The sequence below is a fragment of the Nicotiana attenuata genome, chromosome 2, assembly GCF_001879085.1.
Source record: "Nicotiana attenuata strain UT chromosome 2, NIATTr2, whole genome shotgun sequence".
NCBI lineage: Eukaryota > Viridiplantae > Streptophyta > Magnoliopsida > Solanales > Solanaceae > Nicotiana > Nicotiana attenuata.
Genome location: NC_031990.1, coordinates 51,331,816 through 51,358,416, shown reverse-complemented (window position 1 = coordinate 51,358,416; position 26,601 = coordinate 51,331,816). Strand labels below are relative to the sequence as shown.

Here is a 26,601-nt window from a genome sequence, read left to right as displayed (position 1 = left end):
CGTGAGCTGTATCAGACTAGTGATTTTGAGTTCAAAGTTATTGTTTGCCAATATATTGTTGCTGCTATCTAAAAATATGGAGCTGGAAAAAAAACTTTATTTTAAATAGGTGACCTTATTTAAATTGGGTGGGCGGGTTAAATTATCTTAAATAGGTGACCATATTTAAATTGGGAGAAAAAAATCCACGTAGACACCATATAGTAAAACAAAAGTGGGACATGGGGATTTAATAGATGAGGGGCAAATATTATCCTAAAGTATAATTGTAAGGATAAATATGTCAAAAAGTATAATGAATGCCAAATGTAACTCTTTTTGAAGAGTACAGGGAAGAATATGATCCTAAAGTAAAACGGTAAGGATAAATATATCAAAAAGGTATAACAAAGGACAAATATAACCCTTTTTGAAGAGTACATGGGCAAATATGACCCTATTTCCGTAGAATGAAAGTATTACAACGGGAAAAGGTCCAAAATTATCCATCTACTAAGGTATATAGTTTAAACTTGTCCACCGTTAGACTTTTCGTCCAAATTTATCCCTATCATTAACAAAATTTTTAGAATTGTCCTTAACCCTAACGTCCCTCCACCGTGGTACACAATCTCTCTATTAATTTGTTCATGTCAGCTGCTAAGTCAGCAGGTCCCACACACTAAAAGTCACAGAAAATAATTTTTAATCTTTCTTTTACTTTTTTCCCCTCTTTGTCTATTTCTTCACTTTTTCATGTTCTTCTTCGATGACCAAAATTCTCAAAGGAAAGCCATTTATATTCCAACTTTCTCAAAACCCAGATCTGATTTCAGGGAAGGCAACCTCAATTCAATAAAATTTCAAACTCAAACTCTAAATTTTGAAACCTCAGTTCTTCTATTTTTATTCTTTTTCTTTTCTTTATATTCTTCATCCCTAGAATTTCACCGAAAAGTGTAGCACTTAGAGTGTTTTAATCTAATAAGATTTGGTTGGAAAGTCCCACCCCGAGAAGATGAATAAATTTAGGGTTCTGTTTGTTTCTTTTTGTTGGCTGGTTCATATTTACTTTATCATCGTTAAAATCTTTCTGTTCATGGGAGTTTCCGGCGAGGTATAGTATTGATATTTTTTGGTGGTTGAAAATGAATTTTACTTTAATGGTGAATTTTTTTTGGATTGAAAGAGGAAGATGAAGGTCATGGAGTCTGGTGTGTGATGATGAGGTTAATTTTACGCGGGACCTACTGATATGGCAGCTGATGTGGACAAATTAATAGAGGGATTGGGTGCTACGGTGGAGGGACATTAGGGTTAAAGGCAATTCTAAAAATTTTGTTAACGGTAGGGGTGAATCTGAAAGAAAAGTATTACGGGGGACAATTGTAAACTATATAACAAAGTAGAGGGCCAAATACAGACCTTTTCCCTATTACAATTGTTTCATTTTTTATAACATTAATATCATTTCGAACAATTAAAAAGAAGGGAAAATGTTCAAAATTGTCTCTCTACTATGGTATATAATTTAAATTTGTCCCCCATTATACTTTTCGGCCAAATCTATCCCTACCATTAATAAAGTTTGCATAATTGTCCTTAACCCTAACGTCCCTCCACTGTGGCATCCAACCCCTCTAATATTTTGTTCATGTCAGCAGCCAAGTCATCATGTCCTACTAATTAACCCACCTATTTTGTTATTAAAATATTTACATCTTATTCTCTATCTCTTAAGTCTTAACTCAAGAAACATGTGCCTATGGAAATACATCTTAGAAAAATATATGTATTGCCACCATAGATTTTCCGGCGAAATCGGCCTCTAACGACTTCTGGTCAGAATGACCAACGCCAAAAAATGTGTCAAGTATTACAACCCCATTCTATCAAAGTTTCTAATAAATTTGAATGCCCCAATTGGCCGAATCAAGCTTTGAATAATAGACCACCGTTCCAGCAACACTACCAGCTCCACACAGTGAACTACAAAGAAATTTAACAATAATTTAGTCTGCAACTTTGAATTTTAAACCATGAACTCTCGAACACCCAACAACGTAGGTTCCCAAAATTCACTATAATGGACGAATCCAAAACTCATTTGAGTCAAAACACAAAACAATTCTCAAAAATCAACTTGTAATATAGCCATTCAATTTCAGCAATCATAATATAAAGTTCGGAGCTGACGAACTGGAGTTGTAGGTGCAACTTTGTCGAACTGCTGAATTTTCAACTCAAAAGTGGTCTAAATCAACGTTTTCGATTGTTTGAAACAATATGCAATCGAAATAGCTTCGATATGCGAAAATCCGATTATTGGATTCGAAGCTTCAAGCTTCTTTAATGGCTGTTATGGAGTTTTCGGATTTCAGGTTCTCGAACTTGTAATTTTCTTGTTGATTGGGACAACCAAAGTTATGTGGTTTGATGTTTCACAAATGGGGTCTCAGATAATTCGAGGTTTCATGAGATTGAGGATGTTTATTAAGAGTCCCATGGCAGAGTTTCTTATTTTTACATCTTGTCATACAAAGGGTTTGGGAGGTATGTGGGGTTTTAATTTGGCGGGGTCGAGTGACTTGGCAGCTGACATGGAAAAAAAATAAGGGGTCAGCTGCCACGGTGTAGATCCGTTAGGGGTAGGGGCAATTTTTAAAAGTTGATTAACGGTAGGGGCTAAATTTGACGAATAATATAACGGGTGACAGAAGTAAACAATATAGTATAGTAGAGGGATAATTTTGGACCTTTTCCCTAAAAAGAATCTCAACTCTTTATCGTTATGAATTTGCTTACTAGCGCCCAGTTAACTTAGGAGACACAAAAATAAACCTTTTTCATATTCAAATATTTCCAATAATATACTTTTTATCCATTTTTAATTGAATAAATTACACAATAAATTATGAGTATCATCTTTAATTAATCAAGGGAAAAGGTTCAAATTTATTCCGTTACTTTCGGATATTGTCTACATTTAAACTATGTTATACTATTCGGCTAAATTTACTCTTACCATTATACTATCCGACCAAATTTATCCCTATCATCAGTAAACTTTTAAAAGTTACCTCTCAATCTATTAAGTAACTCAAAATCTTTCAATCTCTTTTATTTAAGTCACTTCCTCTTCTTCTTGATCCACTATTTTCATAAATTACTATTAAGATGAATGCTAAAGGTACTAAACTATACAAATTATTTATGGATATTTTCAATTACTATTGCACCCACTTCTCTTCTTGTGATATGGTTTTGGAATTGATTTTAAAAAATTATAATTTTCCAACCATATACACCTGCATAAATTTGTACGTCTATTTGTATGTATTATTTGTGGATGATCATCATGTATATACATATAAATTCGAATATATTTTGTAATTATCTAGTTAGTATTCGGTCGACTAACTTAGGAGTGCACAATGCGTAGACATTTGATTAAAGAAAAGTTGAATTCGACAATGCAAAAGTCTCCAAGGAACTTCAATTTTTATAACTAATACTTGCAAAGTCTCCGTACCTTTTGTGAAACGAATTCATTAAAGTTGTGGTATTATAAATACTTTTGAAATTTAGACAGCTAACCAATTTAGATTTTTCAATCTACAATACTTTGTTTACTAACTGTTGTATTATTTTAATATTTCTTTATCTTATTTTTTTTTTCAATTAAGAAAGCAGGTAAATATCAACTAGTTTGAAATTAGTGGATCAAGAAGAAGAATAAGTGACTTAACTAAAATGATTTGGGAAATTCTGGGTCACCTAACGAATTGAGGGATAATTTTAAGGAAAAATTTCACATAAGAATAATTGGGCTCCCTACTTTTCAATTTTATAGCCCATATTTCAATTTACAACCAAGTAGCCCAAAAATAATAGGCTAATACTCAACAATCAACATTCAACTCCAACAGATTATCGAAATTACTTTTAATTTTTTAAAAAATTGCTCAAGCTTTTAAGTTAATTTTTGAATCAGTAACTGTGACTCAAATATTAGTTCAATAAACCAAATCCATTTGGGTGGTGAAAATTAGATTTTTAACAAGCTTAAATATGTGGGTTTAAATTCTGAATTTGATTTTGTGAGAAATTTAGAGTGAGTATTATTTAGACTTGTTAGAAATAGTATAAGGATGTTGTATATAAAATTTGAAGTCATTTAATGAAGATTTGGACTAGTTTTGAACAAGAATTCCATCTTAAAATCGTGGAAGAAGTTCGTCTACAGACGTTTGTTTAAAGGTGTATAAAAGTGTATAATAGCGTATAAGATGTGTTTATAGAGTCATATATACTATTATACAAGATTATACATAATTATACAAAAATCTAACTTCGTCTTCTTCCTTGCGTCTTTTCTGAAATTTAACTCAATTCTTGCTCAAATCTATTCTAAATCACTTCAAATTTAAATCTTGAACTCCTTTTGATATTTTCAATCAATTGGAACAACACCAAATCCAAACAACTAACAAACTCAAAAGGTCCTATTATCGAAAGTAAAGTTTTGAATGGCCTTCACTGGTGGACTTCTACTCTTCAATTTTCTTACATTGAAACCAGGTGACACATGGGGAGAAGCAGAAAATACACGCCCCTTGAAGCATATGCAGAAGATGTGAGAAGAAGAGAGAGCGAAAGCAATGGTTGTGAGAACACAAGTTTAGCTCCATATCTTTTAGAAGCAATGGTTGTAAGAACAAAGATTTTGAATTTGCTAATGCTTTCAAAATGTGTACAATGTGGGCTACGTAGGGTAAAACTTAAAAATATGGACCATTTTTTGTTATGGTGTGAAGTCATGTGTATTTTTTTGTAATTTTTTTTTAATTTTTAAAAGTTTACTGATAGTAGGAGTAAAATTTGGCCGAATAATATAATAATAGGGGTAAATTTGGCGAATAGTATAAAAGATTTTAGATGACAATATTCAAAAGTTGAGGGGGATAAATTTGGACATTTTCCCATTAATCAAATAGTGTTAGAAAACGTTAGGTGACATCTCTCTTTCTCTGTCCGCCACGCCAGCGGATCAAACGTGTCCCATTAAAAATTGAAATTACCGTAGCTGAACTCACCCATTAAAAAAAAAGAAACACGAACACATCTGTCTTTCTCTAATAAAACCTTCTCTCCTCAGAGACAGACAGAGAAAGAGAAAGAGAGGAAGAAGAAGATGAAAGAGATGTAAATTTTTCTGTTTTGTTCTGTAAATAAATGCTTCTTCCTTCCTTATGGGACAACAAAATAAATAGAGGGAGAAAAAGAGGAAGTGCCGCAAACTGCACAGGAAATAACAAAGCGAAAAAGAAAAAAACTGATTTCTTTTTGTGCAGCCATTGTCTCGATCTTTCTTCTCCCTTTTCTGTCTTTTGTGTCGGTTCAAGAATTGGGTTTTCCTTACAGTTGGATTTGTTAGAGTTCAAATTGAATTTTGAGCTCTTTCTTTTGGGAAAAAAAAAAAGAAAGTGCTTGATTTTATTTAGCTGAAGAGGTTTCCAAATTGGGTTTCTGATGTTCTGTGTCTCATACTGATTGGAAGCTGTCCCCACTCATGACAATTGTTGCACTAGCTTCCTGAATTTAAACCCACAACCAAAAAAAATAATACCGGGATGTTTTAAGATTTATATGACTGGTGTTGTTGAACTGTTTCATTCCCAATTTTGGCCTTTGGAGAAGAAAGTTACAAAAGCAACTTTCTCTTGGTGGGTTGGAAGTTAATCAGCTCTTTGAATTGAATTGAGTGTTCATTTGGTTTATTAGAAAGGTGTGGGTGGTTTGCATGTATGTTGTGTATTAGGTTTGCATAATCTTGAATAGATTTTGTTGTTTGAAGAAGATGGCTTCAGCGTTAAGGATGGGAATAGATGAAGGAAGTGGGGATGAAACTAAAGGAGGGATGTGGGAATTAGACCAAAAGCTTGATCAGCCTATGGATGAGGAGGCTGGTAGACTCAAAAATATGTATAGAGAAAAGGTAAAGGTGTGCCTTTTCTTTTACTAGTTCTAGTATTATAGCTACCTCTCTCTTTTTGAACTTTCTCTTTTTCTGCTTGCTTTAATGATTTTCTTTTAAGTCAGGGGACCAGTTTGCTGGATGTAATTGAATAGTCAAGTTTTTTCTTCTCATTCATCTTGATGTTAGTGGAGGGACTCAATTATTTGCTTCTTTCTTGATCTTATGCATGATTAATTTGATATCCTAGTCTGAAACTGAAAACAAAAAAAGGAATGGAGATGTTTGAATCATAGGCAGATCCAGGATTCGAACTTTATGGGTTATACTATGGGATTTTACCACTACTAGTTTAATTTACTTGGTTCCAAAAAAAAAAATTGTTCTTACTTAGAAGCTTCATGTACAGAGTTCGAGCCACAGTTACTGAGTTACCCCTAACTCACCCTCTACATCCGCCCTTGGTTTCAATCGTGAGTCTTGAATAAGTGCGTCTGCCACTGGATGATTGGTTAGCTAGTCAGTTCAACCTAGAGCATGATTCTCTATTCATGTCACGTATTTGTCTTTCTTCTCTTTTTTCCCTATTTTTTGGGGTGGGTAGGGGTGGGGGTTGCACGGAGAGTAGGCTGTGGAAAGGTAATTTTTCATGTTGAAGACTTGTACCAACAGAGGAAAGTTGACTTATTACTTATCTGCAAATGTCTTGCTGTAAGAGTATTTGGACTTACTATAAGAGTTTATGATGCCGTGATTGTTATTGCCTTATAAATAGAAGAATGATCCCATAGTTGTGAGTATTTGGTTGATCACAAAGCTGAGTAATTATGAGTCCATTATTGGTTGTGACTTGTGATTACTCTTTCTGCCCCTGTCCTGATACAGTTGTCTCAATGCAGAAATTCTCGGCATTGTTGCTTCTGCGGCTTGCTTTTCAGAGTCTAGGAGTGGTTTATGGAGACTTGGGAACTTCTCCTTTGTATGTGTTCTACAATACATTTCCCCATGGAATTGATGATACAGAGGATGTCATTGGCGCCCTTTCATTAATTATATATTCCCTCACACTTATCCCTCTCCTCAAGTATGTTTTTATTGTTTGTAGAGCGAATGACAATGGCCAAGGTAAGCTACTTTTGGAGTTCAAATGTTCAATTCTTTCATCTGATTCAGTTATTTATTCTGCGTATGCATGTCTAAGGATTTATAAGTTTGCATGTTTGCTTGCTGGGCAGCTTTCCTGTATGAAATGTTTATTCCAGTGGTAGCTGTTAACTTCGGATATAAATGCTGCTAAGGCATTGTTGAAAGAGAATGTTGCTGGCTTAAATTGATTAGGCACCTTTTTGTTGGTTGGACAGGGTTGGGTCTCTTTGCTCCTTTGTCCAGTTAATGCAGTTTAAAGACTGGTCAAGTTGGAGAGAACCCTTTAATTCTGGGTTAAGCTGACTAGGCGGTGCAGCTCTGAAAATTGGGTTTAAGCAAGTCAATACGCTTGTGTGTGCTTGTGTATCTGTCTCTGTGAGATTAGAGATAGAGGATGAAAAAAAAAAACACGGAAGATACGTCCTAAACCTTACCCACGTTATGTACTCGGTTAGTTTTTTTGAGTTGCTTTCTTCTTGAGAAAATTAAATCAATGGTGGGGCTGCGTTTATGTCCAAGAGAATGACATTTTCTGAACAGAATCCCATGGCTCAATTAATGCTTTATAGTTAAAGTGAAGAAGAATCTTTTACCTTCTCTAATGTTATAATTTATTGCCTACAGTTTGAAATGGATTTCAGATATGTCATGGCATACAAAGTTTCTTACTCTTTTTCCTTATGTGTTCGAGCAATTCATTTTTGGTTGATTGTGGAGTCTTCATTCTTGAAGCAATTCTCATAAGATGTAATGACTTTAATAATTCGGAAGATGAAACAATTGATCCTTGAGAACTTTGGTATGAATGCTTCTGCATTCTCTTATTATCTCTTAGTTCGTTACTGGGTTATCGCCAACCCCCAATATACCTATTATAAGACCATCAAGGTAGCTTCTCAATTTCTAACATTTGAAAACATAAATTGCCCAATTTCTAACATCCAAGAGTGGTGAATCACATAGACCTCCCATGATTGTAGAGGTTGTGGTTCCACGCGAGGAAAAAAAGAGACTGGAAGAGACGTAATGATGACTTGGTAATTTGATCAATACAAGACACCTATTATAGGCATCAAACATATTACATAGATAATACTTGTCCAATGTAGGACATTGGCGAACTCTTAGAAACTTAACACTTTTTATATTCTAACTCTAACATACACAATTTTAATGTACCGAATCATAGCCTTATATAATCACCACCTAGCTTCAAATGAAAAAAGAATTGCTTCAATGGAGGATGAATGGAGAAAACTTCTAGAAATGCAAGAACTTACTTATATCCTCATTCATGTTGCTTAAAATTTTATGCAAAAGACAAACATTTTTCTTTAGAAAGAAGAGGAGAAATTGTACTTTGAGTCGATAGAAAGTTAATATGACTAGCAAGAGCCTCGCAGTCCTGTTGTGATTATAGATCTCAAAACCTTTTTATCCTATATGTGAGGTTCAAACCTTGACATCACACAGACAACATCAAGCATCTTCACATAAAGGCTTTCCCCTCCTGTTGTGATCAAATCACAGCATTTAAAAGTTCATGACGTGAAGATGTGGAAACATAATTTCCCTCAGGGGTTGGCCTGGTGGCAATTGACTTGAGCCTTGGGGTATGCTCCCTTTCAAGGTCTCAAGTTCGAAACCCACTGGGTGCAAACAATTTCTGAGGGCCATCGGACTGGGTAAAACCTGAATTAACCGTGGTGCACTTGCGGGAAACTCCTTGCCGAGGGCCTGTGCACCCCCGGGATTAGTCGGGGCTCATAGAGACTCGGACACCCGGTGCAAATCAAAAAAATCCTCAAATAACCTAAACGATCTCTTGCATCAGCCCGAAGGCAAAGAACAGCACCAAAACAGGTCATGCGTCTTATTACACTTTCTTGTCCTTGCACATAGGTGCCCCAGTCTGTTCTGCAGACATGAGCTACTAAAAGTTGCCGAGCAATCTGGAGAAGCTTTTTTTCTTTGTTAGCATTTACTGTTGTATTTGCTAATAAATTTTGGTTTTTATATCTGTTTAGAATGACAAAGGTTTCTTGAAAATCTGTGTTAGTAGGTGGTGTGGAGATATTTGACCTGAAAGCCTAAGCTACAACCTTCTCTAACCTTTGGATCTCTTCAAATTATCTTCTGTCATAGTTTTTTTTTTTTTTTTTTTGTGTATCTCAGAAGGAAAAAAGAAAAGAATCAGCATAGGGTAAGCATAAAAAAGTTGCACTAGTTAAAAATGTAGAAAGGGCTAATGGGTGAAGGAAAATGTTAGATTGTCTTGCAATTTAGCAAAATATTGTTAGATTGTCTTGCAATTTAGCAAAATATATGTTTAAAATATATTGTTGTTTCCTAGTATACCTTAATATCACACGGAGTTACTATATTTTGAATCTAAAGAACAGTTTGTTTATCAATCGAGGTTATTTATTTACTGTGACAAACCAATCACTCTAATGTGGACTGTGTTACAGACACGTCATGATCTAAAATTAAATTAAAGGAATTTTCTTGTATTCATTTGATATTGTTGTTTAGTTAACTTAATTTTCCTTGCCTTCATGTGCTTTACATTTTTTATCAATCACGTTGCATAACTATATAGCAACAAAGATTTGTTCACCAACTAATGCGGGAAACATTAAAGATGATAAAATTGACTTTTGTCTTTTAGGTGGGACTTTTGCTCTTTATTCTTTACTATGTCGCCATGCTAAGATAAAGACAATTCCCAACCAACATCGGACAGATGAGGAGCTGACAACTTATAGCCGTAGCATATTCCATGAGCATTCATTTGCTGCAAAAACAAAGCGATGGTTGGAGGCATATCCATTCAGGAAGAATGCACTTCTTATTATTGTAATTGTTGGCACTTGCACGGTAATAGGTGATGGAATTCTCACTCCGGCTATATCAGGTACCTTTGTTTGAAGTTTGTCTTTCACTTGTCATCTTGTATCTACTAGACTATTAGGTTGATAGAAATTCACTATTCTAGTTTCTGGTAAAAAACTTTGCCTAATAAGTTTCTCGAAGATAGAAGCTCATATATTTAATTGCAGAAAAAAATCAATGATCGGATATGTTTCTTGAAATAGATGCTCTCTTAATATCATGATGGTTTACTATATTGTCCATCTAGTGCGGCAGGCCAGATCATTTTAATCCAAAAAGACCCAGAATTTGTAGTATTATCTTTCCCGAATGTTTGTTCCCATATACTTCAAAAGCACACAATTTGTTGATGAAAATGCTGGTCAAATTGCCAAGACTACATGACGTGCATTCCCAACTGCTTTTTATTTTTTCTGTAATGACCAAAGTCTAACTATAGCTGCCCAAGCTACTCCTAGCTTGTTGCTTTTCATCCTTGCTCTCTTGCTGTACAAAAATTATCTCAGTATAAGGCTTATTATTGAAATAGCATTGGTTTTCGGTACCAAACGTTCTTAACTAATATCTGAAAATTTTATGCAGGAACATGTGCACCTTTTAATAATGGATAGAATTTGGATTAAGGATATGTGTATATTAGTAATACCGCTATACAACTACTTAATTTTGAAATTACATTCTTTTTATAGAAATCATAACAATCCCTGCATTGTTACTTGTCGCTTAACAATCCATGTTACCATGTATTGTAATTTCTGCATAACTAATCCATGGACCAAACAACCCCTAAAGCTTAAGCCTGAGTTTTTAGTGGTTAGAAATTCCAAAAGACTTTTGGTGAGCTTACATTAGGTCCGGTGTTTAGTGGAAGTCTTTGTAGTACGTTTAGAGATATGTCGGTAAAATATGTAGACAATTTCTAGTATTAGAGAAATATTGACTATTGGAATGTAAAGGATACAAATGGAGCAAAATGTAATGTCTATAGCTACATCTGCCCGAGGAGGGACACTAAGGCCTCATCTCTTTTTTTTTTTAAAGATTAAGTAGGCGTTTGGACATAAGAATTGTAAAATTCGAAAAAATGGTGAAATTTTTTTTCAAGTGAAAAATGGTATTGAAATTTATAGAGTTGTGTTTGGACATAAATTTCAGTTTGGGTTGTTTTTGAAGTTATGTGAGTGATTTGAGTGTAAATTTTGTAAAATAGTTTTTTGCAGTTTTTCAAATTTTCGAAAATTTCCAAAATGCATCTTCAAGTGAAAATTGGAAAATTTATGAACAAACGCTGATTTAAAAAAAAAAATTGAAATTTTTTTGGAAAAATCTTCCATCAAATTTTATGTCCAAACGGGTACTAAGGCGTCTGAATCTGAATACATATCTGAATATCAAGATGTGTATTAAGATTAAGACATTTGAATTTAAATACACTACTGAATATTAAGATGTGTTTTAAGATCTGAATACTAAATGATTAAGACTGTTTGTTTTTAAAACATCTGAATATGTAAAATTTATCTTTATTTAAAAATTAATAAACATAAATTTTTTTTTATATATATATATATATATTCAGCAAATGTGGTGATGGCTAGCAAATGTGCTTGTGAGTGTCTATTAGGGGCGGGTAGTTGGTGGTGATTTTGGTTGATGGTGGTGGTTCTAGGTAGTAGCTAGTGGTGATTGGTAGCGATAGCAATTATGGTTGAGGATGATGGTGGTGGGTGTTGATAGTTAATAATGGTGGGTGGTGGTGGTCGTCGTGATTGGGGAAGATGATTGTAGTTTATAATGGTGGGCAGTGCCGGCTATAGTTATTGATGGAGATGGGGTGGTTGGTGGTGGTAGTTGAGGTAGGTGAGTGTGTGGTTATAGTAGATGATGATGGTGGTGGTAGTGGTGGCAGCTATGGTTTGAGGATGGTGGTGGTGGTAGTTTATAATAATGAATGTGGATGATAGCATCTTAATGAAATTAAGTCGTTGTTATAGATCTTAATGATATAGACCAGTGTTATCAAAGGCGAAAAGCGCAAAAAAGCTCTAAGGTCCGTTGGGGCTTTAAGCGCAAAGCGCAAATAAAGCGTGGGCTTTAATGAAAAAAGGCGCAACTGGAGAAAAAGAAAAAATATGTATATGTAGTCCAAGACTAATAATTATACGTATGAATAACAAATATATGGACAAAGAAATTGCAAAATATTTACGATAAAGTGAAATATCAATTGTTTAATGTCGCCTTTTGAGGATTACACTCATTGGCAAGAAAAAGTATGACTTAGAGCTTTGATGTGACACTAAAGCGCCTACAAAGCGAGGTGAAGCGCTCAACATGTTTTGAGCCTCGCTTCAGGGCTTAAGCGCGCTTTAAGCGCGCCTTTGACAACACTGACATAGACCTATTAAGTGGTTGTGAAGTAAAAAAAAACACTTAATGATTAAGATCTGAATATTTAAGATTCAGACTTGAAAAACAAAAGCACTTAATGTTTGAGATCTGAATGATTAAGATTCAGACTTCCATAAAGTGCAAACAAATGAGGCCTAATAATGCAATTCTATGTTACATCAATCCCAACTATTTTATAAATATAAAAAAGTTAATAATCAATTGAAAGGTTTTTTTGATGGTGTTGCCTAAAACCTATAGGAAAGTAAGGTTCTAATTGTTGGTAACTAGTTGGAAAAGTTACTCGAAAAGTGGCTAGAAGAATGTCCTCAGAAAAACATATTGTTGTATGACGGCAAAGTGCTATCCAAAAATAGCCGGTTTAACAGACACAGTATAATTGGAACAGTCGTTGGAAATATGCTTTGTTCGGGCAGGCTGCATAATGGTTGCCCGCTAGTAACCGAAAATTTCTTGTCTCTCTACCAAGATAGTTGATGGTCTAATACTATGCAACGAAATAAGAGAAGAGAAGATATGTAGATGATTTAATAATTTTTATCATCAAAATACAAAATAGATTATCCAATAATTCGATGTATACATGACACTTATTTATAGATGTCAAACATCCAATGTGGAATTGTATTTAACTTAAAACTTTACCACTTTCAAACTTTTCTAATCCTAAGATTTTAAGCTACCATTTGAACATCCAATATATACTCCTTATGAAAAGAATGACGGGATTCAAAGTAAAGAATTTAACTATTTAATTTATTCGGAGAACGCTGATGATATAGTTCTGATTGATAAGACGCGAGTGTTAACAAGAGTTTAGAGGTTTGGAGACGGACCCTCGAGTCTAAAGCTTTCAAGTTGAGCAGGACTAAGACTGATACGTGGAGTACAAGTTCAGCGGCATGCCGGGAGAAGTTGACATGGACGTGAGGCTTGCCTCTCAAGTCATCCCCAAGAAAGGGAGCTTAAGTACCTAGGGTCCATTATACAGGGGGATGGGGATATTGACGAGGATGTCAAGCACCGTATAGGAGTGGGGTGGATGAAATGGAGGCTAGCCTCTGGCGTCCTGTGTGACAGGAAGGTGCCTCCGGAACTTGAAGAAAAGTTCTATAGAGCGGTGGTTAGGCCGGCCATGTTATATGGTGCAAAGTGTTGGCCAGTCTGGAATTCTCATATCCAGAATATTAAAGTCGCAGAGATGAGGATGCTGAGATGGATGTGCGGGCACACTAGGCTGGATAAGATTAAGAATGAAGATATCCAAGTGAAGGTGGGCGTGGCTCTCATGGAAGACAAGATGCGGGAAGCTAGGCTTAGATGGTTCGGGCACTTGAGGAGGAGAAGCCTGGATGCACCGGCAAGGAGGTGTGAATGGCTGACCTTGACGGGTATGAGAAGAGGTAGAGGGCGACCTAAGAAATATTGGGGACCGGTGATGAGGCAGGACATGGTGCGGATGCAGATTTCCGAGGACATGGCCCTTGATAGGAAGTTGTGGAGGTCGAGCATTAGAGTTGTAGGTTAGGGGATAGGAGGCTAGTATGATAGTGTTTTGTTTTAGGCTACTAGTGACTCCAGTTGTGTTCTTAATACTTTATTAGGGTCGTAGGTTAGGCTGCAGTATGCTTAGTGGCCATTTATGTCCATATTATTCCCTTGCGTCTACAGTACTGTGCCTTTTTTACTGCTTAGTGTTATTACTTTGCTCTCTATTTTCTGGTTATTGCGTTGCTGGTGTTGTCTTTCTGGATTCCTTTGCTGTTACTAATACACTATCTCTTTCCTTTTTGTGTTGAGGGTCTACCGGAAACAGCCTCTCTACTACTCCGGAGTAGGGGTAAGGTCTGCGTACACACTATCCTCCCCAGATCCCACATCCCACTTGTGGGATCTCACTGGGCTGTTGTTGTTGTAATGTTTTCAGAAAACGGTCCCTTAATCCTTTTAAAAGTAAAATCTATGCATTTGGAGATTACATAAAAAGTATTATGTGCCACATTTTTTATAATTGAAAAATATTTAAACAAATATTAAAAAATCTAGTCAAGAGGTAGTTATGGTGTCATACGGAGTGTGTCAAAGCCTATAAAGATTTATTCTCTATGTTTTGATTTACGTTTCTATTGGTTCTTATATCTTAAGTTTGTAACAAAGCACTTATTCAGAATTTTTTTCTCAGTTCTTTCAGCTACTGGTGGGATCAAGGTGGATCATCCAAAGATGAGTAATGGTACTATTCTACTTTTCTTAATACCACCTTTTTTTATTTCTTTGTTGATCCATCTCGGTTACTTTTTTCTATTTTAATCATTTACCCTGACTTTGTTCTATACTTTGATGCTTGTAAAAAGAAACTAATTTGGGAGCTTTTTTATGCAGACGTAGTGGTGGTTGTTGCTGTCATTATATTGGTTGGTCTGTTTAGCTTACAACACTATGGCACAGACAGGGTTGGTTGGCTGTTTGCTCCCATTGTGCTGCTTTGGTTTCTATTAGTAGGAGGTATCGGCATCTTCAACATCTGGAAGTACGATAGCTCTGTTTTGAGGGCTTTTTCTCCCGTGTACATATATAGGTATTTTAGGAGGAGAAAGCAAGAGGGTTGGACATCTCTGGGAGGAATAATGCTCAGTATTACAGGTTCTGTCTTCTTCGTTTCCCTTTTCTCAAACATCTCTTTTGAGTGCAAAGAATTACTGTTTGAACTCTGATAGTTCCTTGCTGACTACTTCAGGGACAGAGGCACTTTTTGCTGATCTTGCTCATTTTCCAGTGTCAGCAATACAGCTTGCTTTCACAGTCATTGTTTTCCCATGCCTTCTTTTAACCTATACGGGGCAAGCAGCATACCTCATGCAAAATAAGGAACATGTTGTCGATGCATTCTACCGTTCTATTCCAGGCATGTCTTGCTCTCTTAACTTTAATATTTGTTAAATCTATTCGTTTTGGTCCACGGTGGTGTCAAAAGGATTAATGAACTCTAATGAGTAGTATGTCAATAGAGCTTGGATGTAGATTGGAATATGTTTTCGTTGTCAGCTGACATCAAAATAGCCTGTACCTAGCTCTAAACTTTTTTGTGGCCAAGTCCCCAGCTTGTCTAAATTTCATCGTTAGAGAGCATAATCTATGAAAAGGAAACAGTAAAGAATCAGAAAGTCTGTGGACTGCCGTGACAAAGTGAGAGAGCTAAAATGGACTTGTTGCAAGTAAGACTGAGTTGGTAGACGGTCTGTAAAAGGAGAATCCAAGACCAAGTTTTGCCTGATGGGTATTTTCCAGTTTCTCTAAAATGTTCGTTTACAAAATTCGTACGCTTGAATCATGCACTGACTACCTTCTGAAGCTAAAGACCTTTTCCCCTATAAATGATAAATTCAGAGAGGCAGTCTCGATGAGCTGTGCCCTTAGGCCCAAAAAGTTACACCTTAGTTGAGTTATACATAAAGAGATACCTCAGTGCGCCTCCTTCTCCTGAGTTTGCCTTTGAGAATTAGTTTTACAAGCTAGATTGAACTCCTTGTTTTCATTGTAATAGAGACTGGATTGTTTTTATATGTCAAAATGCTTGTTCATGTCACATCAAGATCGACATTGGATGTAGATTAAGCTTTAAAAGAATCCTTCCAACTACTCTGTATAACGTGGAATATCTTTTCTACATAAAAAATTCAGATGAATAAAAGAAGAGCTCTTTATTCTCCACATCCGACTGTCGATTCCTTCAACACTCTTCTATTCCTTTCTCTCATTATCGGCGAAAAAACACAAAGACATGATACTTTCCACAACTCATTTTTCCTCACTTCCAATCTCCAACTCACCACAATTTGCCACAATTCTAGGGAGTGCCCAGGCCACATCAAACACGGCATACACCGAGGGTATAACTCTGTAGTAAAGCTACAATATAGCAATATGTGGTTGTATCTTTCCCCACTTTCCTTGCAGAAACAGCACCAACTCACAATTATCATTCTCCTCAAATTTTCTACCTTAGGTTGAGCACTTCCACATCACAATCAAGTGAGAAAGCTGCTCTTGAGTACTCATGTCTTCCATATGTGGCTGTGTTAAATTGTGTGACCATCTCATATAAAAGCTTATGCTGTCAAATAAAGTACATTTTTATTACTTAATTATATCTTCAACACACCCCTTCACGTGCAAGCCTGTTTCATTTTCATGGGTCATGGAACTTCTTTTTGGTAGTGGTGGCAGTGAGACTCAAACCAAGGACCTGTGCCTGTTCTTATACGGTGTTGTTGTTAGAGAGAGTACACTTTTATTTACTTCATTATATCTTCAACAGTCTCCATACAGGTCTTGAGTCAAAAAACTTAATCGAGAAGCTCTTCAATGATGACCCTTTCAAATGCTGTCTTCTTCTCCAAAGTAAATATATAACTGTAGATGTTCTGGAAAATTCATTAATGTGATTCCAATTCCAATCTAGACGGGTCTTCTGAAAGATATTTATTACACTTGACATTCATCGTCTCTGAGGAGATCTGATTGTAGCCTGCTTATCGATTGTGATAAAATATAGATGTGAAAAATCTTCCTTTGAGGTTGAGTTCCCACACCAAACATCAGCAAAAAAAATCCCTGTTGTCATCTCTGCCCGTGAAGCCAACGAATCCAAAGAACTCATTCCAACACTGTAATCCATTCTTTTTATCCAGTCATTTGCCAGACATATAGGACCTGCTCCTTCCGAGGAAATAATGACGCAATTCTACAATTTTTATTTATCATTGATGACTGCTCAAGGTCTAAGGGTAGTTGTCAGGCCCCTGGTTGGGGCAGGCACTTTTTGTTCTCAGCTTGTTTTTTTTTTTTTGGGGGGGGGGGGGGGGGGGGTGTCTCATTAGCCGAAGAAGACCCTGGCCAATCCACGTGGCCTGCTTGACGAACGTCAGCGACTAATAACATTATGAAACTGAACCCATATGGCAGAAAGCAGAAGCAGCGGGTACGTCTGTTCGGGTTCATTCATGTCCAATAAAACTTTCTTTCACTGACCCTATCCACCTCCTTTGCGGAAATACCAGAAAAGAGATGGAATTAGCGGATCATAGGGCTAAGTCGAAGCATGCCTGAACTCGAAATCCATAAAGGACTTTAAGAGAGATAAAATAGGGGCCCTATACCATACATCCTGCTGCCTTGGGACGACTGCACGTTACATCATAGCAGCACGACCAAATGGAGGTGGAAAGCCCGGATCTAGAAATAGATTTCGGATGTTTTCCTTCCAGAAATCTATTTCGGAAGAAAGTGAGTGACCCGAAATCCACTTGGGTGGGGTGGGGGGGGTTGTGCTTTTTGATCTATGTATATATAAGGCTGTATGTGGGCCCGGGCCCGGGCCTAAATGGGCTAAACGGGCCGGGCTAAACGGGCCGGCTTAGCGGTCCGGGCTCTGGCGGTCCCGGGCTTCGCGGTCCCGGGCTTCGTGGGCTCAACGGGTAGGACCAGCCCGTGACGGGCCTAAGCCCATATGGTCCTGGGCTAAATGGGCCGGGCTCGTGGGCTTAGCGGGCCTAACAGGCTTTTTTTATTTCCGGGCTTTTTTTTTTTTAATTTTTTTTATTTAGGGCAATTTCTTGTTAAACCGTATGTGTATGTATATATATAAATTGCTCTTTATGCATGGCTATATATAATATATGTGGTATATATAATATAGAAATCTAATTATTAAAGTGTTTGACGAAAATGTAAAATAACAAATCAATAGTAAAACTAAATTGGCATGCATAATAAATTAGAAAACAAAGTACAACATGAAGCATAAATACGTCTAATAATTTTAAAATAACACAAATTGTTGAAAAATCTTAAAGACGAATTTGCGGATAAATACCCTCAACACAATACTTTATATGCCTCCTTAAAATGCCTGTGTACACCCTGAACGAAAATTTAAGACTCTTCGACAGTTCTTGCACTTTAATATTTTGGCCTTCTTCATTTTCTTCAAGCACTTCATAGTATTGCGACACAAATAAGCGCACTCTTTCCGAACGAGGCATGATTTAACTTGAAAATTGAGATTGAGACTTGAAGTCTTGAAAATTGGAGATTGAGAGATTGAGAGAGAAATTTAGATTGAGAAATGAGTATTGAGTATTGAAATGAAGAAGAGGGAGGGGGTACTTATAGTGTTAGAGAAGGTTAGTTTTGTATAATTAAAAAAAAAAAAGGCTATTTGTGCATATAATATGACCGTTGGTGGTTCATTGGGGGTGGGGCCCTCATTTTGAAAAATCTTGTTTTGTAGTATATATAGTACTACTTCTTCATGTAAATATAATATATATAGTATACTAGTATAGTATACTAGTATAGTGTACTTATATATTGTATGTATGTATATATATAATATATTATACCTATATTTTTCTTGTTAGTATATATTGTATGTTATGTATATATATTCCATTATATAATTTGTTGTAGTATAAATTGCATGTTATGTATATATATTCCCTTATATATTTTCTTGTAGTATATATTGTATTTATGTACATATATTCCATTATATAATTTGTTGTAGTATAAAATTGTATGTTATGTATATATATTCCCTTATATATTTTTCTTGTAGTATAATTTGTATGTTATGTATATATATTTCATTATAATATTTAGTTGTAGTATAAATTGTATGTTATGTATATTATATTCCCTTATATATTTTCTTGTAGTATTATTGTAGTTATGTATATATATTCCATTATATAATTTGTTGTAGTATAAATTGTATTTATGTATATATATTCCCTTATATATTTCTTGTAGTATATATTGTATGTTATGTATATATATTCCATTATATAATTTGTTGTGTATATAATTGTATGTTATTGTATATATATTATACCTTATAAATAATTGCAAGTTAAAGACAAAAAAAAATATTGCGAAGAGATATTCAAGGCCAAGGGTATGTTTATAATTTTTATTACCAAAAATGGCATTATCTTTCTTAGTCTTCTTCCCCCAATGAATGAGCACAACAAGGTACTAATACCACCATTAAAAGGAAAAAAAAACTAAAGAAGATATGCCAAAGTACAAGTTACACCATAATCTACATTGTATCTCTAACAATCTCATAAATCCTTCAAGGTTCGGAGGAGGTTCCGTTGGTGTGGCGGAAAAGAAGCTTGTTCATCACCGCTTCCGGGCGAAGCAGCATCCTCCGCAAGTTCCGCTATCATTTCTTCATACGCTTCGTCTATCTCCGGTTGTGATTCTGCAAGTCCAAAGTTTCTTCTTTCCGAGCGGATCCAATCTCTGAATAGTACTGATTTTTCCAGCTCTCCCTCATAGACGCTCTATGATCACCTATTTGAAGTCTTGCTTGACTGAAAGCGCTCTCTGATGCAACTGTTGAAGCTTGAATAGATAAAAATATCCCGAGCCATCCTTGCAAGAACCGGAAAATGTTTTTCCCTTGTCTTCCACCATTCCAACAGATCAAAGTGCCGTCTGGATTCTCCTTTTCAAGTCCCTGCGACAAATAAACTTGAAGCTCATTTAGATGTGAAGTCTCATCAAAATTATCACCTTGAGAACCCCTAAACTCCTTCCAAGATTTAAAGTGCTTGTAGGCCCGCAGCTCTTTTAGATGATTGTGAACTAGACGAAGTAGGGGTTGGAATATTTGGTCCTAGCATGATCTAACGCAAGTTGGTAAGCATTATAAATTGTTTTGCGCATTTATTTTAATTGAGGCTTTTGCTCTTGCAAGTGTAGAAAATTCCTCAACTGAAGATCTAAAGCCTTATAAATATTGTGTACCAAAAGTGAGGACCTCCTAATTTCATTGTTGGATTTAACAATGCAGCAACACCATAAATAGGGGGGATAGGGAAAAAATATTTTTTTAAACTTTTTCTCATTGCATTTATAGCAAGTTGATAAATTTCCCCACCCTCCGAAAATTCAAACAAACAAATCACATAGTGCTGCAATATAAACTAAACATTTGAAATAGTAGGATAATATTGTCCAGAAAATGCATTTGTAGCAATTTGAAATGTTCTAAAAAATCTATAAGAATTTTACATTCGTCCAATCTTGATTTGTAAGGATTTCATCATCATCCTCACCACCAACACGAGCATTAAACGTTGCATTAATTGGGTTTCTATATTCATATGCAACTACTAAACTTTCGTACATATAATTCCAATCTAGTTGGACAAGGTTTAGGAACCTTTCTTTCTCTTAAGGCCAAATTCATTCACATTTTTTAAAATACTCTCTAAGTCTACTTCTACGGTTTGAATAAAATAGCCAATTAAGAGCCATTCTAACCTTTTCAATTTCTAAATTTAAAATTCTCATACCATCACCGACGAATTAAATGGTAAATGTGACAAATACATCTCACATTGGAAACAATTACTAAATGCAGGATTTAGTGTTTGTTGTAAGTATGCCTATAGCACTAGTGTTACTAGAAGCATTATCCATAGAAATTGCCATTATTTTATCTCTAATGCAAAAATATCTACAAATATCTGCAACGGTGTTAGCAATAAACTTACCTGTGTGACGTGAATTAATTATTCTATACGCAATAATGCGTTTTTGCATTTATCCACTCCTCGTCTATCCAATGACTTGTAACAGTAGATTAATCACAGTCATTATTACTTCTACCAATATCAGTAGTAATAGAAATCCGATTAGTTATATGAGTAAATAAATACCGCAAATATTGTTCATATTTCATGTTTATTATTTATAAATATCGCTCTTAACTGTTGCGCGAGGCCAACCTTTATAAGTAGGATTAAAAACTTTTCTAATATAATGCACAAAATTAGGGTTAGAAGGAAAAGTATATGGTAAGCACATAACAGTAACCATCTTTGCTAATTCTTCACGATCTTTATTAGGATCGTAATATAAAAATACCACCGGTCACAGTGTTAATTCCTGGTTGAACTAGATTTGAACCTGTACTAGGGTTAAACCGCAGTATCTACACTTGTCCCCTCTTGCTGCGCTTTTCATTTGTAAATATTTAACTTTATCTCTAGGGTGTGTTTGTATGTGCCTAGCCAAACTACCCGTACCACTACGGTCTCCAGTATATTTATGCCGCCAGCAATTTCCCACAAGTTTTACACCTAGCCTATTTTGTTCTCTTACTTGAGTAAAAAAATTCCAAACTAATGATGTTTCTAGGCGTTTAGAAGGTTGTCTATTAAAAGTAGGGGTTTCTACAGGTGGGTCGGGCGGGCATCAGTTGGGTTATTAACAGGACTAGTAGGTGAATCATCTAAATCCGGTTGGGTTTCATCTACATCCTCATTTCCTCATCATTTCTAAGATAGTCTGATTAGGATAAAGAGCATTCATAACTTCTTCATTTAATTGTTCACCTTGTGCAACATTATGGCAAAATTCACTATCGGAAAAATTTGAAAACAAAGGGATTATCACTATCAAGAATAATAGGAGCAGCAGAGGGTAATAGGTCTGGGTCGGGGAGCCGGGGGAAGGGTAGTAGGTTGGAGACTACTTTCACCAATTTTAGCTTTTCCCTTACCACCACACATTTTTTCAAAGAAAATAGCCATATTAATTACAATTATGCAAACTAAACACACAAAATATATTTCTTAAAAGTTAAGAGTTGGAACGAGTTTACACGAATGCCGAACAACTTCTTGAAAATTGAAAATCGTTGAAGACTTGAATACTTCAATCACCAACTTCACAATTTTTCACGAAATTGCAATAATAAAATAAGCAATTATAGAAGAGAAATTAGATATAGGTTGAGAGAGATTGAGAGAGATTGAGATAGATTGATGAATTGGTGAGTAAAAATGAAAGAATGAGGGGGTATTTATAGTTGAGAATTGGGGAAAAGTGTAATTATATAAAGTTTGGGTTAAAATAAAGTTTGGGGCCAAATGGCTATTTTTTTAAAATTCCAAACGGTTGAAAATTAAAGGCCAACGGCTAGATTTTAAAATCTGACCGTTGGCTATTTTTTTAAAAAAAAAAAAAATTTTTTTTTTTTAAAAATTAAGCCGTTGGAGCCCGTTAGGACCGCTAGGCCCGGTTGAACCGGCCCAGGACCGCCTGCCGGTCCCGGGCTTAGCGGTCCCGGTCTCGTGGGCTACACGAGCAAGACCGGCCCGTCACGGGCTTCTTACCCATTAAGGACCGGCCCACCAGGACCGGCCCGCCGGGACCGTTTAGCCCGTTAGGACCGCGGGCCCGGTCCGGTCCCGGTCCCAGACCGGCCCACCAACAGCCTTATGTATATAGACCCCACCCACCCCTGAGTACTCCTTTACAGAACATCAGGGACATTCTTTGATCATTTTCTCTACTAATGTGACCAGTTGAAACCACTTCTACTCTCAACAACTAAATGGAAATTTATTCACCAATTTATACAGCATTGTGCAATCTTTAGAAGGAACTACCATTTACAGCCTTTTTTTTTGGTAGAAAACAAAGGGTGATTAGAAGGAAAATAAAGCAAATGGAAATTTTTGTAGTAGTAAAGTTGACACCAGTGGCTAAAGTGTGAAGTTATAATGTTTTTTGACAAATCGTCGTTTTAGTAATGCAGAGAAAGCATATTACTGGCCAGTTTTTGTCATTGCAACTTTAGCTGCTATCGTTGCAAGTCAAGCAACCATTTCTGCTTACATTTTCGATAATCAAGCAAGCTCTGGCACTAGGCTGTTTTCCAAGAGTTAAGGTTGTACATACGTCAAAGAAGTTCCTTGGGCAGATTTATATTCCTGATATAAATTGGATACTTATGATTCTTTGCATCGGTGTCACTGCTGGATTCAGAAATCAAAGTCAAATTGGCAACGCATACGTGAGTACGTGTGTCGAATATAATATTGCTTGATTTTGTTTGACTTTTTACTGAGAAGCAAGTGGGTTCACTGAATAAAAAAACTGGTTCAGACACCATCATTATTACCCCCCCCCCCCCCCCCTTCCCCCCCCCTAAAAAAAAAAAAAATCTGCTCTGAACCATTGGTTCAAAGTGTGTTCGTTGAAAATTCACTATCTATATAAGTAAATATATTCCACGAACAAAAACAAAAAAAATTGTGTACAGCAAAGACTAAACCACTTGACAAAATGGAGAGCTGCGGCATAGCAGCAAAGTGGGTTCACTCAGTAAAGTCATGTGTCTGAGCCTTCAATGTAGCTCTTTTTCTCCATCTTCTAGAGAAAGACCAAATAGGGTTATTATTTGTGAGTCTGTTTATGACTTAATAAATTGTTTGTCTACTGTGTTATAGGTTGCTAAATTAGTATTGTGATTTAAAAACAAAGGGCAGCCCAGTTTGCGAAGCATCTCGTGTTCACGCAGGGTGTGGGAAGGGTCGCGCCCCGAAGGGTGGAATGTAGGCAGCCTACCCTGATGCAAGTATCAGTGGCTGATTACACGGCTCGAACCCGTGACCTAAGTCACACGGAGACAACTTTGCCATTGCTCCAGGGCTTCCCTTCAAATTAGTATTGTGATTATTGATTACAAAAATAATGCATGAAAATTAAGAAATGAATTAATTGTTAAAGTAAACATAAAATTCAAAATTAAAATGCTTTGTTCAAAGCCTCTGAAAGTTGGGTCATGGAACAAAATGATTGTTCTGTTCGGTAGATTAATATATAATAATATAAAGGGCGATGAACAAGGGAAAAACAGAATACTAGGCTTGCTGCCCCGGTGCCCCCTGCTGCTCGCTATTGCTTTACCACACTTGTGCAAATTCTGGCTCAATGATTCTGTTTTCTTATCTATTATAGATTCCTGCGTTTAGCATTTACACCATATGTTGGAACACCTCACCTTGAAATGTACATACTAATGTAACATTTTCTTGAACAGGAACGGCAGTCGTGATAGTCATGTTGGTGACCACGCTCCTCATGACCTTGATAATGTTACTAGTTTGGCGCTGCCATTGGGTTCTTGTCCTTATCTTCACTGTCTTATCTGTGGTGGTTGAATGTACCTACTTCTCTGCTGTGTTATTTAAGGTTGATCAGGGTGGTTGGGTTCCGCTTGTGATTGCTGCAGCTTTTCTTGTCATCATGTATGTCTGGCATTATGGAACTGTGAAACGATATGCATTTGAGATGCACAGCAAGGTGTCAATGGCATGGATTCTTGGGCTGGGCCCCAGTTTAGGACTTGTACGTGTACCGGGGATAGGACTTGTCTACACCGAGCTGGCTAGTGGGGTGCCACACATCTTTTCTCACTTCATTACAAATCTGCCAGCTATACATTCAGTTGTGGTATTTGTCTGTGTGAAGTATCTTCCAGTTTACACAGTTCCAGAAGATGAGAGGTTCCTCGTGAAACGCATAGGACCCAAGTCTTTTCACATGTTCCGCTGTGTTGCAAGGTATGGTTACAAAGACCTCCATAAGAAAGATGAGGAGTTCGAGAGAAAGCTATTTGATAACCTCTTCCTTTTTGTTCGGCTGGAGAATATGATGGAAGGCTGCTCTGACTCCGACGAATACAGCTTATACGGACAGCAAACACAGAATTCAATGGATTATTTAGTGCGAAATAGCGGCAACTCAACTACAGGAAATAATGACTTTACATGTTCGACGGTGGAATCAATAGTACCTGTGAAATCTCCCACTCAAGGAAGCAATACAGTCACATCATCGTTGGGCCGTGAGAGCAGCCAGGCAGAAGTGGACGAAATGGAATTCTTAAATCGTTGTCGAGATGCTGGGGTTGTACACATTCTTGGAAACACTGTAGTTAGAGCAAGGAGAGACTCTAGGTTCTATAAGAAAATTGCTATTGACTATATATATGCGTTTCTTAGGAGAATTTGCAGGGAAAATAGTGTGATCTTCAACGTACCTCATGAGAGCCTCTTGAACGTTGGACAAATTTTCTATGTATAAATATTTTCGCAAATGATCAATCGAAGATATTATGGTCATCAGTTGGCTAGCGACGGATCAAATGGTTTTGGGGATCTTTACAAATTTGTTTTTAGTTTTATGATCCTAACACTTTTTTATCATATAGGAGATTTACTTTTACACATAAGAGATCTATTATTTTGCCCATAAGACTTTTTAAATTTCAACATTGTAAATGCCCATGAAGGCCTATTTCCTTAGCAAAGCATTGCACATTCCAGTAAAATGTGATTTCTTTCCTACTTTTTCATATCCCAAAATGAATTAATTTTGGATTTTTGTGTAGTAGAATTTTTATACAATATCATTACAATTTAACCGCTTTGACATCACAACTACAGATCTAGTTTGACTTGTATATATATATATAGTAAACCTTACTCCTAACAAATATGGAAAACTAGTCATAACAAATATGGAAAAAGAAAACTCTCCTAATCCTAAGCATATAAATATATTTGCTATCCATATATAGGGGTGGCAAATGGGTGAGTTGGGTAGGATGTCGGCGGGTCAAAAATGGATAAATTATCTGACCCAACCCATATTTAATATGGATAAAACAGGCTAACCGACGGATAATATTGAATATGTTCACTTTTGGAAGAATTGTTAATCCCTAAATTTGAGAAACACTCAATTTGAGACTTTATAAATAAAAAAGCTAAACCCATTAATTATCCATTTTATAAGTGAATAATATGACTTTTATTTATATTTGATTCGTTTCTAACAAATTCATTATGTAACTAATTTTTTAATAGATAATATGAAAAAGTTTAATTTCTTTTAATTATTTTGACTCCATTAGTACCTGCACACGCGCGCACACACGCTTTAATAACTATCCCACCTCTCACTCCGCCACCTACTTTTGCAGCACACCCCATCGCGACCACAGCTCCGCCGTTCTTACTATGAATTTCGTTGACGATGATTTTGAACTTAAGGAGATTCAGAGGCTGGAAGGCCACACCGATAGGGTTTGGACCGTCGCTTGGAAACCACATACCGGAATCAATGGTGTTCCAGCTGTACTCGCGTCCTGCAGCGGCGATAAAACCGTTCGAATCTGGGAACAGGACTCCACCGGCTCTTTCCACTGTCAGGTTTGATTTTTTTTTTGTTTTCATCATAAGATAGCATAGGGTATTGATATATTCCATCAAGAGAAAGGAGGCAGACTGGTAAGAAGGCCGACCACATAAGGGGGGGGG

The 26,601-nt window shown here is 36.3% G+C and overlaps 2 pseudogenes across 2 annotated transcripts in view; both read left to right on the top strand.

Moving 5' to 3' along the window:
* On the top strand, positions 5,081-25,615 carry LOC109209840 (annotated as a pseudogene). The gene is made up of 9 exons (XR_002065443.1): positions 5,081-5,977; positions 6,856-7,081; positions 9,774-10,019; positions 14,592-14,642; positions 14,792-15,052; positions 15,147-15,314; positions 23,031-23,288; position 23,667; positions 24,318-25,615. The product of XR_002065443.1 is annotated as a potassium transporter 11-like (transcript).
* LOC109209831 overlaps positions 26,225-26,601 on the top strand; it is a 13,592-nt pseudogene continuing 13,215 nt past the window's right edge. The window contains exon 1 of the transcript XR_002065442.1: positions 26,225-26,493. The product of XR_002065442.1 is annotated as a protein CIA1-like (transcript). The remainder of the gene's footprint in view (positions 26,494-26,601) is intronic.